Consider the following 19,640-nt stretch of genomic DNA (forward strand, 5'->3'; position numbering starts at 1 on the left):
TGTGTGCAAAGACGGGTGTGTGTGTCAGGGCCTATGTGTGTCAGTGTGTATGTGTGCAAAGGCGCCCACGAGGGTGTAGGACATGCACCCCACCAGATTCCGTGGGACAATGGTCAGGACCAGAGGAGGCACGCCAGCAGAGGCCAATGGGCAGGGATGCTGCAGAGGCCCCTGGTCCAAGCTGAAAAAGGAACCACAACATCCAGGACGGTCAAATGAAAACAATTAGCAATCGATATTTGCTCAAAAAAAAATTGATTTGAATGTAGTGTTACAGAATTTGCTGCCCCTAGCAAAAGGCCTCCCCGGGTCCAGTGCCCCCCCCCCGCCCCATATGCTACGCTACTGTATAAGGGAACACTTATTTGAAAGCTTTTAAGTGGGTTTTATTAACATTTTGATGCGCTTGATATCTAAAATAAGGTGTTTAAAATCTGGGTTTGAATTTTCTTGCATAATTCAAGAGTGAATTCCTATTGCACATCCAATCATATTTAAGCTCAACAAACCCTTTACAAGGAAATTAGCCCGGTCAAAATAGACATTCGAGTTCGGAAAAATTCCCATAAAGCTGAAAATTGGTATGGACCTTAAGAACATCATTATAAGTGAAATGTCAAAAGTCCTCATCGATCCGAGTGGAGCTAAAAATTTTATGCAAGGTCAAAGGTCAAAATTTAATTTTTTTTTTTTTTTAATTGAAAACATTTGTACAGTGCTGAAAATTGGTACAGACTTTAAATGCATCATTGTGAATGATATATGAAAAATTCCCATCGATTCCACTTCAACTAAAAATTTTATGGAAGGTCAAAAGTCAAAACAAACAAAAAAAACTTAAATAATCGGAAAAATTCACATAGAGCTGAAAATTGGCAGAGACACAAAATACACAATTATAAATGAAATATAAAAAATCCCCATCAATCCCACTTAATATAAACATTTTATGCACAGTCAAAGGTCAAAAAATGTTTTTTTTTTTATATTGCAATTATTTCAAAAACATAACTGTTATTATAAAAAGCGCATATTAATTTGTAAATTATACAATATGTTGAAAAGACGTTTTTTATATGAAGTTCAACTCTTTCTGGTTCAAATTATGTGAAAATGGTGAAACAAGTACACCATTATCCCTTATTTAACGGATATAAGATGCCTCTCAGTACCTATTATCCCTAATCAGATTCTTCAGGTGCAGCAGCAACAATTTCTCTAGCCTTTGCATACAAAGGTTGATCAAAAGTAGCAAGTAATGCTTCGTATTCTCCAAAGCACAAAGTAAAGTAGTGTATATACTATTGTAGTCATTTGCAGGTTGGTGAAAAAATGGTAAGAACAAAATTCTAGACATTGAAAAATCCATATTATTCTTTGTTAAACCTTCAATATAACCGTTCCAACCTGGTAGCGATAAATTATTCCATTTCCCATGCAACCATAACAAATCTATTTTCCAGAGTAAGAAAGAAGTTGTATCACTTTCATAAGCAAAATTCTGAGCAGTTATTTTACTATATACTACTACACAATTATTGTGGTACTCTTGTGTTGGCACATGAGCTTTTTCTGCAAAATCTTTTGCTGAAATAATTTGTTTCATTCGCGAAAAAGGATCTTCTGCTAAAGATGAACTTCTAGGAGTAATAATTTGGATTATGCCCATTATGTGTTGAGTTTTATGGCCATCTAAAGTGTGTACGTTAATACCAGTATTGTCTGCTGCGTATTGAATAAATGTCCCGGTTTCTGGTAGTAAAATATGTGGCTGATGGTTAAAAACTGTAGCCGCCTCATACGCCATAGTACCATTATACGAAGCACTTAAACCAAAAGACGAGAAAATTTGTATCCAACATTTAGATCCAAATCGTCGATGAAAAAAAACTGAGAGACCCAATTGTAATCTCGAGATGAAAGATCTAGGACGAACAGCAGCCAAAATTCAGTGGCTGACACTAGTACATATTAATTTCAAATGTTCCAATTTAGATCGTTTTCTTTTTAAGATAATTTGCTCCAAAAAATAAGTCAATGACTCCGGAATGTCACTATTAATATTTTCAAACATTTGACATGGCGGGGATAATTGTTACTGTCGCACATGACAGATTGAATATCTTCTTGAATAATTTCTGCCGCAGTCTTTAGTATCCTAAATCTTTCCTCTTTTGCTGTTTTTTTTTAAATTTTCGTACCAAGCTTTGTTCAGTATATCATGCTGAGTGTAAACAAATCATTGCTAAACTTCCACGTTTCTCGGTTATAATCATTCTATTGCCATTCCTTAACTTTAATCTGTTTTTGATTGTTTTATCATCTGGGATTTCAGTTTTACAAATATTTTTTAGTTCTTACAGTGAAAACTGACAATCATCATTATTTTCAATATAATCAAATATTTCTGTCATCGCCATAGTAACAGCGGGATTTTCAGGACGACCTGCTTTAAGACCTGCAGAAGGCTTTAGAAATGAAGTGTAGCAACTAGAATGGTACTTTGCTTCAGCAGCAACTTAATCGTACTCATATTGTATGCGCGCAATAAGTTTTTGCTACGTCATCTGAATGATTATGTGCAATCTTTAGAATATTATCTTTAAAGGAAAGAGTAACAACTTGACAAATTCTACGTCGTATATTCTGCTGTTTTTTCTTTTCAGTCTCTTCATTTGCTTCATCACCACAAAATAAGCAACAGTTTTTAAAACAAAATGTTGTCTCACCTGATAGGACTCTAGTACGAGGTGGACTACTCAGAGATGTACTGGCCTCTGTCTCTTGTTGTCTTTTAGCTGCCGCAATGCCCACTTTCGGGTGTACATTTTGCGACACTACATGAATTGATCCACCGACTGTTTGTCTTTCAAGTATTCAACAAACCCATCGTTCCTTGCACTACTTGAATTAATTAAAGATTTTTGTCCGCGTTCAACAGTAACAATTTGGCCGTCAGTCAAAGATTTATTGCAAATGAAGCAATCTTGCGGCATCTTTGAAGAATTATTTGTTAAGGGTACGTATTCATATCAAAAATAGTATCAATAATCCCGACTTTTCGCAACAAAGAATCACTCCCCTGTTAATAGGAGCCCTTGTGCGACTGACTTTGCTCATACAAAGGAATCTAAGCGCATCCACTCTCCCCCTGAATGTAATTTGATCTTTTCAATTTGAAGGGGGAGGGTGTGAATCATAAGAGGGGATAGGCATAGCGGTCAAGTGTAGTTTCTCGAGGTCACTCGAAAGAAAGAAAAGGAGCTTCAATACTATTTCCAAGTTTCAAAAACTGCGATACCTTATGAATGTTATCATTTATTGGGGGGGGGGGCACAAATATTGGGCTTTTTTAACACCTAGGGCAGATCCAGCTTCTGGTTTTGGAAGTTCTCGTTATCAGAAAGGGATCAAAGTAATTTTCGGGCACAAATAGGGGGTTTAAGGTCTACGAAATATGTCATCAAAATGCAGCTTTAATTTTGTCGCTTACGGTGGGGGGGGGATAAGACCACCAAGGCACAGCCTCTAAATCTCCGCTTGTATGTACATAAATGCATAGTTTTCAAACTTTGTATCCTCTATTTTAAGACACTTACTGTTTAAGAGATATTTGTGAAAAATTGATTTTCTGAGCTTCGACCTTGAATAAAACGTTTAGCTCCACTGGGATTCGTTGGGAACGTTTGAAATTTCGTTTATAATGATGTCTCTAATTATTTCTATGGTAATTTCATAGTCAAAGTGCAATATTTGGACAAAAATTGGGATTTTAGGGTGAATTTTTAGAAATTTGAGTCCCTGAACTGCAGTTTTAGACTTTATTTTATCGGTTTAGCGAGAGGGGGGTATGACCCCTTGACCCATCCACTCAATCCCCTCCCGTTTGTGCATAATTATCTACTAATTATCTATTAATTTTCAATCTTTGTATCCCCTATTTTTACAATAACACTTACCGTTTAAGAGATAGTTGCGAAAAATCGGTTTTTGACCTTTGACCTTGAATAAAATTTTTAGCTCCATCGCGATCGATGGGGACTTCTGACACTTCACTTTAGTGTTGTCCTTAACTATATTTGTGTTAATTTCATAGTCAAAGTACCAAATAGGGGTACAAATAAGGGGTCTAAGGGAATTTTTTTTTTTTAAATATGTCTCCAATGCCATTTTAACCTATATTTAGTAGCTTTAGGGTGGAAGGTATGACCCCCATGACCCATCCTCGGAATCCCCACTTGTTTGTACACAATTGCATACCTTTCGAACTTTGTAACCTCCATTTTTTCGCTAACAATTATCGTTTAAGAGATATATATGAAAAATTGATTTTTTGACCTTTGACCTTGCATAAAATTTTTAGCTCCACTCGGATCGATGAGGACTTTTGACATTTCATGTATAATGATGCTCTTAAGGTCTGTACCAATTTTCAGCTTTATGGGAATTTTTCCGAACTTTCGCTTTTTTTTGGTCTATTTTGACCGGGCTAAATATGAAATGTTTCAAATGCTCTTCATGTTGAAAAATGAAGTATTTAACATGCACTAATTTTTCTACAATATTTTGCACTAAAATTTATAATATATTGTTTGTTTGAATGTGAATGTTATTTTAATTAACAGTTTTATTTTTCAGAGAACTTTAAAAAAGACATCCCATTTGTTAACATCTTAAACCATCATTATGAAATTCCAGATTGTGAAGTTGTACCACATAGACTTTTTAATCATGAGCAGATAAAGTGAGTTGTTATTGTAAATTGTCAGTGATGACTTTTCTTGTATTTGTCTGCAAATACATATTTGTCAAAAAAAAAAAAAAAGAAAAGAAAAGAAAAGAAAACAATTCGATAAGTAAAACAATCCGATAAGTATTATTTGCAAAAGAATATAGCTTGGTCACTATTTATCTGGTAACCAACACATTAATTTACCACAAAACAATTTTTCCCACCAAAAATAAAAAGTTTAATAAAAAAACTGATTAATGTCTTTAGTATCATATTGAATGAACATCTTATACTTGGTTCTTTGTTTTACTACAAAATAACCTAATACAAATTGTTTATTAAAGATTGCTTACTTGAAACATAGCACCAACAATTCCATTGCAAAGAAATAAAAAACAAAGTAAAAAAAAAGATGTGGTCTTGAAAAGATATGTTAAGAATTAATACTGCTTTAACGCTAGTATTGTTAAATACTATCGTAATTTTTTAATATAATTGGCATATTTTTGATGAGCTATATTACTAATGTAAAATGTTTACCATGGTTTGCAGTTGTGAGAAACCCCTGAAATATAATGCGGTTATTTAGTTTTATGAAGAAGAGCAATTGGAAAGTTTGGAGCAAATTTTTTTTTATTTAACTAAAATTCCAAGTTACCCTTGTCACATTTTGTTATTTTCAATTTAAAAAGCAACTTGATAACCGCAGAAATGTTTGCTTTGAGTAGTGTAAAATATTTTCTCCTTGTATAAAGAATAAGAGATCAAAATAGTTGATTCCTCTTTTTCTCAACCGAGCAGGAATTTCCTGCATTATTCTCAATTCCAGAGCTTGAATATGCTAGCTCGCCGAGATTAAAGAAACTACTGAAAGTGGTAAAACATTCTGTTCTGCATGTTTTCTTTTCTGGTTAAATGCAGGCGTCAGACAGTTTATTGTGTTATGTAATTTTAAAAGGATAGAAAAGACAAAATTTTGTTAACACATTGAAAAATTACTGACATTTCCCAAGGTTAAAAGCAAGCTATAAATTTGGGCATTTGTCTTGTTTTATCGCTTTCAGCCTTTATTAGCCAGAGTTTGCAGCGTTTTCTACAGTTTATTGGAATTGCCGATATGGGGAAACAAAAATGTGGTAGGAAAGGATGTTCAACCAAAAGGTTCAACCAAGTTTATGATTCATTCTAATGCCACAGTAATCCAGCTTCTATTAAGTCCTTAGCTAAAATTTTGCTTCCATTTTATTGATTTTCAAAGTCAATTTCTGAAAATCAGATGTAATTCCAAAATTTATCTTCCAAAGTTGGTTTCCAAAGAGAGAAATAATATTCAACAAATATGAACATGAACAGTTTTAAATTAGAGTCATCAGTTCATTCATGCTTTGAACTGTCTATGTGTTTTTTGCATATTTAAATTTTCTATATTATAAATTTAATTAAAATCTGTATTTTTTTTTTCTTCAGTTTCCTTCAGTCAACCTTTGTTAATATATTTTAGGTTTACATGTCTTTGTAAAATTGTAAGTGCATTTGAAGAAACTTCCGTTGAAATCCTGATAGGTATGCATCTTTTTGCTACTAGTGCACTCTCTTTGTATATAGTGTTACCTTATTCTTGATTTTTTTTAATAACAACTTTTTCTCTATATCTTTGTAGAACATAAATGTTTGTGATATTTTTTGGCTACATACAATAATTTTAGTTTTATATTGTTGAATTCATTTTTAGTGGATATTTCTTTGTAACTGATAGTTGATGTCTTGTTCAATAGTAGCTAGAATACACAAAATGTTCTCAGCATTAAAAAATTGAGCAAAAAATAAAATCTTTGTTTATTTGAAATTTTTGTACAGTTGAAAGTAAACTGAATAGCTTTAGGTTTATAATTCATTCTTATATAATACTAGAAAATCGCCCGTCAAGATATGACGGGTGAAAATTGTTTCTACTGACTACTTTTTCGTTTCTTCATTCCTCTGAAATGAGTCTTACCAGTAAAACAGTTAAATTACTGGATCCAGTTCAGCCTTGTCACAATCAAACCTTTCCCTGCATTTTAAGCATTACCAAGACATATTAAATTATCATGCCGTGGCACGAGTTTTATTGCTGATGACATCAGGAGCATTACTTGATCATTGGTTATTATATATATGAGGATAATAGAGTGATAATTGATAATAGGATAATAGAGTGATAATTGATAATAGAGTGTAGTCTTGGGTGCCTACTATGAAGTGAGAACTGAAGTAGATATCAAACTCATTGACAAAGGACAGTAAAAATTTTAGTCCTAATTCTGCAATTACATATGTCATATATTTATAGCAGCTTGTGGCCAAAATTCAATGAGATATTCAGAATTTTTTCTGGGCTCTTCAATAGGAAACTCTGCACTCTTTTGACAAATGTTTTATTTGGCTTTACTATGAAGCATCTTTATATTGCCTACCATTGTGTAAATGTTGTGTCATATATTTTTAAGTATGTTTCAATAGTACAATCAGGTTCAATGATATTGGTACGAGTGTACATGCCATTAGGTTTTTTTTTTCCATCAGCAAGCTAATATGATGTACTGGTAATTGATGAAGTCAGAAAAACTCATTTGATTTTTATTATTTAGGTGAGTGTTGTATTCATGTCATTGGAGAAAGTACATCCTACCATGTAAGTTTAAATGTTATTTGTTTCATTACTTTCAGTATCTTTAGCAAAATTTTGTGATTGTTAAGTTAACAAAAAGGTAAAAAAAAATTTAGACAAAAACGGATCTTTCACAAAAAGTTTACTGAAAGAGCAAAGCTCAAATAAAAATAACACAGCATATTTCCATATATCCGTACATAAAAATGATAATGTTTGGAACCTTTTTACTTCCTTTTACAAAAAATGAAGTATTGTATTTGCGGAAAAAATTTTCAGTCAAAAATTGGCCTTAATTTTCATTTTTCTCACCCCCGAATGAATGCTGAGTTTTTTTTTTTTTTTTGACCCGACCACATGTGGATATATGCCTAGGAACCTACAGACACCCGAAATATCCAGTTTGACGACCCCCGAGTTAATTACAACGAATTTTCTCGTAACGTCCGTATGTACATATGTATGTGTATATGTGTGTATGTATCTCGCATAACTCAAAAACGGTATGTCCTAGAAAGTTGAAATCTTTTACATAGATTCCTAGTGGAGCCTAGTTGTGCACCTTCCCTTTTGGTTGCATTCGGATGTTCCTAAGAGGGTCTTTTGCCTCTTTTTTGGGGAAATCATTGTTAATTTCGATGTAAACTCAAGTGGTGTTATAATTTGTATGACACTTGGCGATATATCGCCAGTCTTTTGGTCGCCAAGTTTTCGATTTTTTTTTATTTTAAATTTGATTTTAATTTGGCCACTGTTGGTGATAATTGAGAGTAAATAATTTAATCACATTAAAATTGCCAATAATAGGGAAATGACATTAAATTGGAGTAAAAGGAAGTTATGTGATGGACACATCAACTAGTTTAAAGTTAAATTAGAGGGATCAACTTATACAAAATCTGCTAATTTTGCAAAAGAAAAAAAAATCGACACTTTTGTGATGTTCCTGCAAGCGATAAATACTAAAGCCAAATAAATATAATACTTGTTGTTGGTTTCTTTGAAAGAAAGTCAGTTTGGTTTATAATTTTGCTTGTTTGTTTTATGCAGCGGTGTTGTAAATTTCTCTGAAAAAGGGGCGACCTTCTTTCATTCATAAGTACTTTTCTCCCCGCTCATGATTTAATAAATAACAATATACAGCGAAATGAACTTAGAACTGCAAAGGATAGTAGGGATGGGGGGGGGGAAATATGATTGCTTCAGATAGGGTTACCAACTTTAAACTTATGGCCACTTAGCATCTCGCGGGTGCAATATTTAACTGTTTATCGCCACTTAGCGTCTGGCAGGGCAACGTTTAATTGTTATTTTGGGAGAAAGTTATATGGGTTTGATTTTTTGATGCTAAAAATAATAATTAATTTAAAATAAACTCTTTTATTTGTCGTTTTTTTCTTTGGATGCCTACATTTTGAAAAGTGAAATATTTTTACATTCGATATCAGAATCATATTTTATTCTTTTTTCAAGCTAATTTCGCTTTATTAGGATGCAAATAAATGAAAAGTCTCTTTATTTTTGTAACAACGCTTATTTTAAGTTTTTAAAGCGGAATTCCATTTTCTTTTATGAGTCAAAAATTTAAATGCTGAATCGATTGTTCATTTTTTATTTATTTATTTTTTTTTATTAATTCAACTGTGTCCAGACATTAATGATATGTTTATCATAGGACTCTAAAATGAAATTCTAAAATAATTTTATCAAAAATATTTATTTTACGAGCCGTTTTTGTACTTTTAATGTTTTCACTTTGAGGATTGCAATCTCTTTGCTTCCGCTGTGGGAATCTGATTTTTTGAATTTTCAATGTTTAGTACGCTTTGTTAAGAGGTAAACAAATAAAAATTAAATGCAAAATAAGAAAAGAAAAATGGATTCAAAAAGTGTAACCGTGGAAACGCGAAAATAAAATGGTTGACATCCTGAATCAAAATGACATTTTTCGAATTTGATTTAAAAACGCTTGTTACTTTTTTTTCTTTGAAGATAGAAGCTAAGTTTTTTGACCATAGATCGGGAGAGATCTGGAGCAAAAAAATGTCGCTTTTTCCAATGGTGACAAAAAGAAAACTGCAGGACAATTCCTTCACTTTTTATTGATAGACTTAATGAAGAATGTAGTGCCTAAATTTCAGCTAAGCCTAAAAAAGTTCAAGCTAAAAAGGCAAATTACTCCTGCCGTAATTCAGTTAGAGCATTGAAACAAATTGTTTAGAATGCGGAAAATTCTACTCTTTTCAATTATATATAATGTTAATATGTGCAAGTAATTTTTCACTCCCATATTCAGGAATTTATGTGAAATTTGGGCCTAAATTGAAATGAAAAAAGAACTATTTATCGGATTTTTTGGAATTATAGCCTATGTCACTCAGTAAGAAAGCACCTTTCATTATGTGAAGGAATTTTTCAAATAGGTGCAATGGTTCTGGAGATTATCTTGAACATATAAACACACAAAAATCCGCCCTTTCTCTTTATAATATTAGTACAGATTAAAGCACCTGTGTGTTGAAATAAGCAATTAATTTGCATCCTTAACAGAAACTGTAATTTTAGTATTCAAAGGGTACAATAATCATCTCCAAATAGCAAATTATTGCTTTTTCTACTATTTGCAGTCAAATTACTGTTTGAGATTTAAAATATTTAGTTTAGTGCCTTAAAAAATTGCACCATTATTACTTATAAATTTCAATAAAACTAGAAGCACAGAAAGAAATTTTTTGTCCTTGCATCTAGAATTTGCCTCTAATAAAACATATTTCATTCATCAGAAAAGAACTAAAATGTTTGTTATATTTTAAGAATTTGCCTGATAGTAAAGGATGTCCTTCTAAAAATAAAAAATAACAACCTTCTAATATTATGAATATGAACCACCTAAGTAGTAATAATATGGATTTTGTCTTGAATGTCTAAGAGTTTGTTTTGAACACACTTTTGGCTTGAGGATTAGGAATTCCATCGATTTCTTTTTATGAAGCCATTTTTTTAACATTATGATATTCAATCCATTTAAAGTTTTAACAATCTCTTTTTCAAGGCAAATTATTGCTTGCTAAATAGTCAAATTATTTTTCAAAAAACTTGTTTGAAGCACAACTCAGTAGTTACTTTTAAATGTATCTTCAGTGAAAAAATCTGGTTTTTTCCTTGATTGATTTTTTGAGCTTTGAACTTCAAGCCTCTGAAATTGGCAAGTGTGTTATTTAGTATATTGTTTGATTTGCTGTAAGTCAGTTTTTAAATTTTATAAAGACATAGCTGCTTGAAAAAAATCTTCTGATTGTTTTGAACCATTTTCTGGTTCATTAAAAAAAATCTTGTTTCTTTTGATTTTTAAACATAAAATCTTTTTATTCACTTGGAGAAGTTAGCATTATTCTTAACAACTTCTAAGCATATTCTATGCTACTTAAATGTTGTCTCTATTATTTTTGAAATATGTGATTTATTCATTTTATTTATCTATTTATTTATTTATTTATTCACTTATTTACAGAGAGGAAAATGTCCAATTTCTGAAAGCTGGTCATTTAATTCTATCAAAGAAATTGTTCCACGTAGATATGAGTTACAGAATAATGCTTTTGAAATATTTTTAACAAATGGAATGACGTATTTGATTGCTTTCCTTACCGAAAAAGTAACTCTTTTTTATTTGTTCTTATCATTTTGAAATATATTTAAATCTAGCAGTGTAAAATATGTAAATTTTATATTTTTAAAGCAGTTTTCTCACATTTGTTACATTTCAGTTTATTACATTCTCAGCAATGTGTGTTTTCTTCATATTGCTGTGCTTTCTAATTTAGCTGTAATTTTTGTAAGTAAATGTAAGTGCTGATTTTTTTTGAAGTGATAAACTTCAAATAAGCCTGGAGACTTTCAAAGACGCTTCAACTAATAAACATTTTTTGATTAAAACTTCTTAGAATAAAGACTTCAATTTCTTACTTGCTTTTGAAATATCTATTGCATACAACCAATATGTCTGAAAAAAATTTAAAATTTGAAACATTTATTGCTTTTTTGTAAGAAATCAATATAATACATTACACCTATCAAAATTTTCTACATATCAAAGTCCCAGCAAATTTTCATGCCCATTACACAGAAAAATTGTTTCTATATATTGAAAAAAAAATTCCTGACATTCGTAGATTTTTTTTCCTACTTTCGACTTTTTGTCTCACGAAAAATGAAGGTTGGGGAGAAATTAATGTTCACTAAAGGATGCTACGAAACTCATAAGGAATCTGGGGTTGATGGGTGTGTATATAAGGTTGTTAAGTTCTGGAGTTCTTGAATTCGCTCAAGTTTATTTCAAATCTTAGTTGCAACCAGTAATACAGTAAAATCAGTTTCAAATTATCTCTATTGTCTGTTGATTATCATTTCTTGTGTTTTTAGCTTCCCTGAAAATCATTCAAGTTAAGTAGATTGAATTTTTGCTTTTCTCTCAATTACATTGTCAAAACAAAAATCCCCTAATGTCGTAGATCAAGTTGAATTGCCGAATAATGAAGATGTTTGAAGGCGCAAAATATGTCATTTCTGGTCAATTTAGAAATCGGAAAGCCGTAATAAAAGTACTGAAACTTACAGAAAACTCACTCAAAAACATGAAATGGCATTACAGTTGGCAAAAGTTAGCTTTAATTTTAATATTTTAGGAGAATTATTTGATAAACTAAGATTGTTTCTATATATCGAAATTTCTATGCATCAAATTTTCCCCCCCGGCAATTTACTACTTCGATATATGGAGGTCCGACTGCACATAAAAAAATTCTGCTTACTTACATACTCCAAAGTTTGTTTGAATTGCAAAGTTTGCTTTCATAGCTAAATGTATGTGAGTAATATACGTGCCAGAATGTTCAATTTTATTCCATAGTGTTTTGTCTATCAGCACCATCAAGGGATGAAATTAACCAACTAAACATTCCAATCTAGATGATGCTATGTTGATAAAGTAAATTATTGAACTCATGGAACTAGTTTTACATGATTGCAACAAACAGAAAATAACCAATGAGTAAACTAGTAGTTTTTCTTGTAAAGAATTCATTGTGGTTATCAGTGTCTTTTGAACTTTGATTTTTTGGCACTATACCATGTTTCTGTTACTTAAAAATAATATTTTTGCTCATTTTGACCCATTTATTTTTTACCAATATAGGATTTTCAGTTCATTTGGAAGCAACTGGAGGAAAATGGCTTGCCTTGTCAATCAAGTAAAGACGTTTCATTCATCACTCAATTGTGGCGAGAAAGCACTGTTACGAATTTCGAGTATTTAACTCAACTCAACAAGTTTGCAGGACGTTCTTTTAATGATTTAATGCAATATCCTGTATTTCCTTTTATTTTAGCAGACTATTCCAGCTCATACTTAAACTTGTATGATCCAACTTCATTCAGGTATGAACAAATTTCTATGATTTTGTCTGTGATTTAGTTATAATAATTAAAATTATTCAATAAATAAATTGTTAAACCACATTTCCACATATGTTTTCACAGTAGCGGCGACTCGGGGGGAAGGGGGGGCGAAACTGGCCCTGCACTTTTCTCATCATCATAGATTGTCTGAACGTTCTTTCGATTTTCATTTGAAAAAGAATCTAGAGAGATCACATGGGCATCATCAATGATAGATCAAAATTGCCATTTTTAGATTTCCCTTTAGAAAAATTTCTAGGGGAGACCCCACAAACATGCTCCTTCCTTCTTGTAACCTCAAAGAGGGCCTAAATTTGTGTTGTTAAGATTCCAATTTCGAATTTTTTTCCAGGAAGTGAACCCACTTGCTTCACGCTTCTTACATCAGCAAAAATTTGTAAAAATGTGTTTTTAAGACTCCAATCAGGGGGGTGCTTAGAGTTTTAGTGGCCCTATGCGAAATTTGTTTTAGTAGTCGATAAATAATCATTTTTGTTATTTATTTATTCTCTCCTAAAACATAACCCGCTATAGTGCGTCACCCGGCTGTGTAAGTTAATTTGAGATTTTTTAATTACAAAATTTATGTGAAAAAATATGACAAAAACTATGGTTGCGAAGAAAATTTTTGGATTCCGAAAGAGATGTAATTGATAAAATAAAGACTGGTATCTAAATTGTGTTGTTTTCAGCCCCGTAGGGGGGTCGGGGAGAAATACAAAATTGAAATCTAAGTTCAGAACAACGTTTGAAAAAAGAATGAAAAACATTTGACCTTTTTCTGCCTTTTTACTTACTTTTACTACTAGCAAATATAGAAGAATCATTGCATGTCAGGTTATCTAGGAGTCCCCCTCGACCATCCCTGATTTGGATTAAATTTTATAGAGGCGTAGAGATACCTTTGAAACTAACTTATGCAATTTTTCAGCTTCCTAGATCCAAATCCTGAGGATCTAGGATCTCCGAAAAATTTGATCCAAAACAGCGGATCAGCTTTTTGTGCCAAATTGCCGTATTTAGACTAAGTTTACAGAAAATTTTATCACAGTGAAAGCCTAAAATTTTAGGCGCTTAAAGTACAATTGGCTGAAAAAAGGTATATTCAAGTATTTTTGGAAATTTGAGTTCATTAGATTTTTTATAGCACTTGTGTAAACACGTGAAAAAGCGCAGCAGGAAAATTTTTCCCGGGATTTTAGTTTGCCATTTAATTTGAACAAAAATAATTCAGAGGTTCGTACTTTGTGGTTACATTGTAAAAATACTTGTTTTTAACGGGTTACAGTTTCAGAGCTTAAATATCTATTTTTTAAAAGATATTGTCATCGAAAATGGCTATCAAAACCGTTCAAGTAAAAAATGGCTTATTTTTAAAGCGCTGTATCTCAAGTTTGTCACCTCGCATCTTCTTTTCTGTAATTTCATTAGAAAGAAAAATTTTTTCTTTCAAAATACGTTTTTCTTCGATGGTGGTTTTTCGAATAAGGATAGAGAAATGAGTTTGAAATTCTGTCTGTCATGACGAATTACCATGTTTAAGTTCAGATTACGGGAATTTTATCACACTGGAAGCCTGAAATTTTAAGAGTTCAAAGTACTTTTGGTTGTCAATACATTCTAATATTTTTATAAATTTAAGTTCATTAACTTTTGTGTAGCATGCATGCAAAGAAAAATGCAGTGAAGAAACGTTTTCCTAGAATGTCATAAAATTTGAACAAAAATGATTCAAACGCTCTTACTTTGTAATTCTATTGTCAGTATACATGCTTTTAATGGGTTATAGTTGCAGAGCGTAAGTATTGATTTTCTAAAAGATATTGGAATTCAAAGTGGCTGTCAAAATCGTTCACATGAAAAATAGCCTATTTTTAATGCGCTGTAGCTGAAGTTTGTCCCATTGCATCTTATCTTTGCTGGTACCATTAGAAAGAAGATATTTTTTCACTCAGAAATATTTTATGCTCTTGTAATATTTTAGCGTCCCCTTAATATCAAAATATCTTAGCGACCGCACAGTTTGCCACCCCCTAAGCACGGCCCTGACTCCAATTAGGGAACAAATTCAGGAGTACACCTCCAAATTTTCCTTTGAAATCACCGAAGGAAGTCTAAAATTGAGCTGTCAAGGCTTTATCGGTTTCAAAGGAAAACCTCGGAACTCATTCTCTCCTCATTAAGTCATTCAAAGATATTCTGAAATAGTGTTTTTGAAATGATTTAACTTTGCAAAATTTTCGGGAGAGAATCCCAGCACTACTTGCCCTCAGTTTAATAAGAATGTCCTAAGTTTGCCTTTTTAAGATACCAGTTGCGGGATTTTTTTCTGGAAGTTACCTTATTCACAACGGTAAAGGCAGCCTAAACGTTTCTTTTAATACTTCAGCTTTGAAAATTTTTCGGGGAAGAGTTTCCAAAGCAAAAAATTATTATTTATTTAAGGTCGCAAAAGAGTCAATTTTGACACAGCATTTCAAAAGAAATCAAGATTTAGAAGTTACTTGAAAAAAGCTGAATAAACCCAAGTTTTCCATTAAAAAAAAATAAATAATATTAAAATGTGACCCACTTCCCCCAATTAACTCTAATTTGGATTCCGAAACTTTCAATTCAAATTATGTTTTTTGCAATCACGAGTTGCGACAAGACCCTACTGATTAGAGTTATTGTTTCTTGAAACGGCTCCCCCCCCCCAAGCATGTCCCTCCTCCTGGGTGATTACATGTGTATAGTTGTGTGTGCAGGCTTACGTGTGTGCACGTAGGCGTGTGTATGTGTGTAAAGGCGTGCGCACGTAGGGGAGTGTGTATGAGCATGCGTGTGTAGGACATGGACGCCACCGCCCAGTAAAAGTGGATTCCGGTGGACGGTGCTCAGGACCAGCCGCGCCGCCGCCGGTGGACGGTGGTGCTGCAGCCCTGGTCCAAGCTGAAAAAGGAACCGTAACGTCAAGGACTGTCAAATGAGAACAATAAGCAATCGTGATGGCTCAAAAACATGAAACCAGCTTTTTGTCTAAAAAAATACAAATTTACAAATACAAAAGTGACGATCAGCAACAGGCTCTGGGCCCAGTAGGCTGGTCCGAGTCAATTTACAATCCCCAGTGAAGATCAAAATGGCCCTCTTTAAACTATCTATTCCCTTGCTCATTACCACCTCTTCCGGTAAGCTGTTCCAAGGTTCCACTACCCTGCTAAAATAATTTTTCCTAATATCCATGTTAGCCTAAGATTTAAATAGCTTAAAACAATGACGCCTTGTCCTGTTTTCAGTGCTAAAGTTTAGCCCTGTAACGTTTGTAATAAATTTAAGTTCAGTTCTCAGTTGTAATAAATTTAAACAACTGAATCATGTCCCCTCCAGGGCCGTATCCGAAACCCGAAATGTTTTGCACCGTAAAACAGAAGGTTTTTTTTTTTTTAATTCCTAATGTCAGAAAAGGAAAATAACAATGTTTTTTTTAATTCTTAATTTTGCTACTATTCAAAATTTATAAAATTTTGAAGAAATACAGAAAAAGCAGTTCTAGTTCTCATTAGCTGCAAGGCACACTTGAAATTTAGACCTTGAATTAGGACTTCCTGCTCTCTTTCCCAATTCAATTCAGGGCAGTCCAGGGTTAAGGCAGGCCCTTTGTCAGTTCGATAGATTTTTCAAGTCTACCAAACTGACTTCTGTGCACTTCCTCCTCCAGGAGCGTGCACAGAAATTCTGAGGCTGTCACAAATGCTTTTTTTGGGCCCCCTCCATATTGCTTACCCATATTTTCAACCCTAGGTTTAAAAATATTGGGCCCCATTTAAGCTCGAGCCCGGGCCAACAGGTGTCCCTTCTCCCCTCTGTGCACGACCCTGCCCTCCTCCCCTAAAACTCTTATAAAACTTACACTGTACTGATTTCGAGCCGGGGACTCCCCAAAGGCTGGGTCCCTAGTTTTCGATTAGGCGAGTATCTTGTTGCCAAGATGTGCCAAATTCAGCTCCTTGATACATCCTGAGTAAAAAATGCAAAAATCACCATTCTTGCGTGTTTGTAGCATAACTTTCAAGATCATTTTTGTGACTGATATGTTTCTTGTCTTGCATTTATTTAATGCCGAATTCAGTATCATGGAAGTTCTTTTGTTATTGCTTGTTTTTTTCCTTACTTTTACTGCATACTGTTAATATCTTTAGTATGAGGAAAAAAAATAACACTTACTCTACTCTCTTTCATTTTCTGCACTACTTGTGATTGAAAAAAAAAGTTTGTTTCGAGAAATAGTTCCTTGCACTTATTTTTAACTTAAAACCGGTGTGTCTTACGAAGTTATAATCATTTTGTAAGACTGTGCAATCAACTTCTGAAAAGTGTAAATAAAGAGCTTCAAATAATTTCAACTGTTCGAGAGTCTTTGAAAATTATTTAAGTTTTTGAAATTCCCTGAAAAATTCTTCAATTTTGTATCTTATCAAGAAAATAAAGTATGAATTGTCCAAATGGCCAGAATATTATTCTTCCGTTCTTATTTTCTGAATGTGTACACCATTTCTTTTGAACTATTTTGTACAATTTTCATACTGTAGGGCATTTAATGAAAAAAAAATGGGGTAGGAGGAGTGATCAAAAACAAACTTCACTAAAAGCCGATATGAGCAGATGACGAAGTGCTTCTCTTTTCTCCTCTCTCGTTTTTCCTCTCTGTCCATAAAGTTCCATGATTTGTCGAGCAAGCAGTTTTTATTTTGTTTGATCTTGATTTGCAAAAGAATGTATAACTTTTAAAAGACTTTGTTTGCCCATTTTTTTTTTTCATATTTTTATAGTCACAATTACCTAAGGCTTCAAAATACAGCTTTTTTTTTCGAAAATTTCACGGGAAAAAACCCCCGATCCCCTGAAATTATGGATGTTCTACACCCGACTTAAAGGGACACTCTCCTGTTATCCTTACCACTACAAGATGAATAAGAAAAATAATAAGAAATTAAAATAAAAACAGTCCAAACAGTGGAATCATTAAAAATCGAGACAAAAAGTCTTCTATGTTAACATTTTTATTCGTTTGGTGTGTCTATATATACTATATGTGTGTGTGTGTGTGTGTGTTAGGGCAATGTGCTAATCTGGGCCCCTCCGGAAAAAAATTTCTGGATACGGCCTTGGTCCCCTCACTCTCTTCTTTGCTCAAGACTGCACATATTTAGCATTCTAAGCCTGGAATCGTAGTCTAAATGAGAAAGTCCATTTATTATCCTTTTTGCCCGCCTTTGAACCTTTTCCAATACATTAATATCTTTCTTAAGATTAGGAGACCAAAACTGGACAGCATACTCCAAATGAGGTCTTACCAAACTTCTATATAAGGGCTGAAGAATTTCTTTAGATTTGTTTGAAATAGATCTATTGATAAACCGAAGCATCTTATTGGTTTTGTTACTAGCTTTGCTGCACTGTGTTGACTAAACTTTAAATCCTGACCTATTAAGATGCCCAGATCAGTGACTTTTCTGCTTGACTAATGACTGAACCTTGCAAATAATAACTTGTACACTTATTTCCATGCCCTAAATGTAGCACTTGACATTTCCCAACATTAACAGCCATACCCCATTTATCAGCCCTCTCCGTAATATGATCTAGATCCTCTTGCAGCTGATTTGCTTGTTCTTCATTTTCTACAATCCCCATAACATTAGCATCATCAGCAAAACAACTCATGTTACCAGAAATATTTTTATGAATATCGCTCATAAAAACAATGAACAAAACAGGCCCCAACACTGATACTTGAGGAACCCCGCTTAGAACCTCACTCCATTCTGAATAATTCCCCTCACAACTACCCTTTGTTTCCTTCCGGTCAGCCAGTTTTTTGCTCAAATGAAAATTTTCCTTCCTATTCCTATATCAGCTAATTTGCTAAGTAGAGCAACATGTGGTACCTTATCGAAAACTTTTTGAAAATCAATGTAAACAACATCTACTAGTGGACTGACATTTTTCAAAAGTACCTTGGTTTTACTGATCTTGTATAGGAAGTCTTTTCACTTTGAACAAAATATAAAAAGCTTAAAATTGTTCTTTTTTTTCTCCCCTGATTTAAAAAAAAAAAATTAATCTTTATGAATTGCCATACAAAACAAAAAATATTAGTGTTAAATGCAGGAATGAAAATAATTTTACATTTGAATAATCTGTGTTAAAAATATCATTTTCAGCTCTTTCTTTTTATGTAAGAACTTAAGTGTTTTAAATTTATTGAATTAGAACCACCCAGCCTATCCCTTATCATAGTCCAACGTTTAGTGATAAAACAAATTTATTTTTATTTATTTTCATTGCTAAGCAAGTAAAAATGATAAAAATAAGACTTTTGAATGAGATTAACAATTTTTCATGATAATATTCATTTAGATCAAGAATGAAATAATTGCAGCTATTGCATGAAAAACAAAGCATTTTGATTTTGCTTCATTTTGACTCAATCAAGAAATTTCCAAATCCAACATTCATCAATTTTAAACAAATGGGGAAATGCATTTGTTTTTTACCATTGGCTTTTTTCTTTTACTTATTGAAATGAGAAACTCAAAATCTATTCAAAATTTCTGTAGTTTCTTTTTGATTTTCTGTTATTCAGAAGTAAAATTTAGCTTTATTGTTTTTTGTAAATAAAAGGTTTAAATTTCTTCCACACTAATTTGGTACTTGGAAACTTGGTTGGTTGGTACTTCCGTACTTGGTAACTTGGTTTTTTGATACTTCTTGCAGCTTTTGATTGCTAAAATTAACAAAAACTTAAAATATACTGCT

This window comes from Uloborus diversus, chromosome 7 (genome assembly GCF_026930045.1).
Source record: "Uloborus diversus isolate 005 chromosome 7, Udiv.v.3.1, whole genome shotgun sequence".
NCBI lineage: Eukaryota > Metazoa > Arthropoda > Arachnida > Araneae > Uloboridae > Uloborus > Uloborus diversus.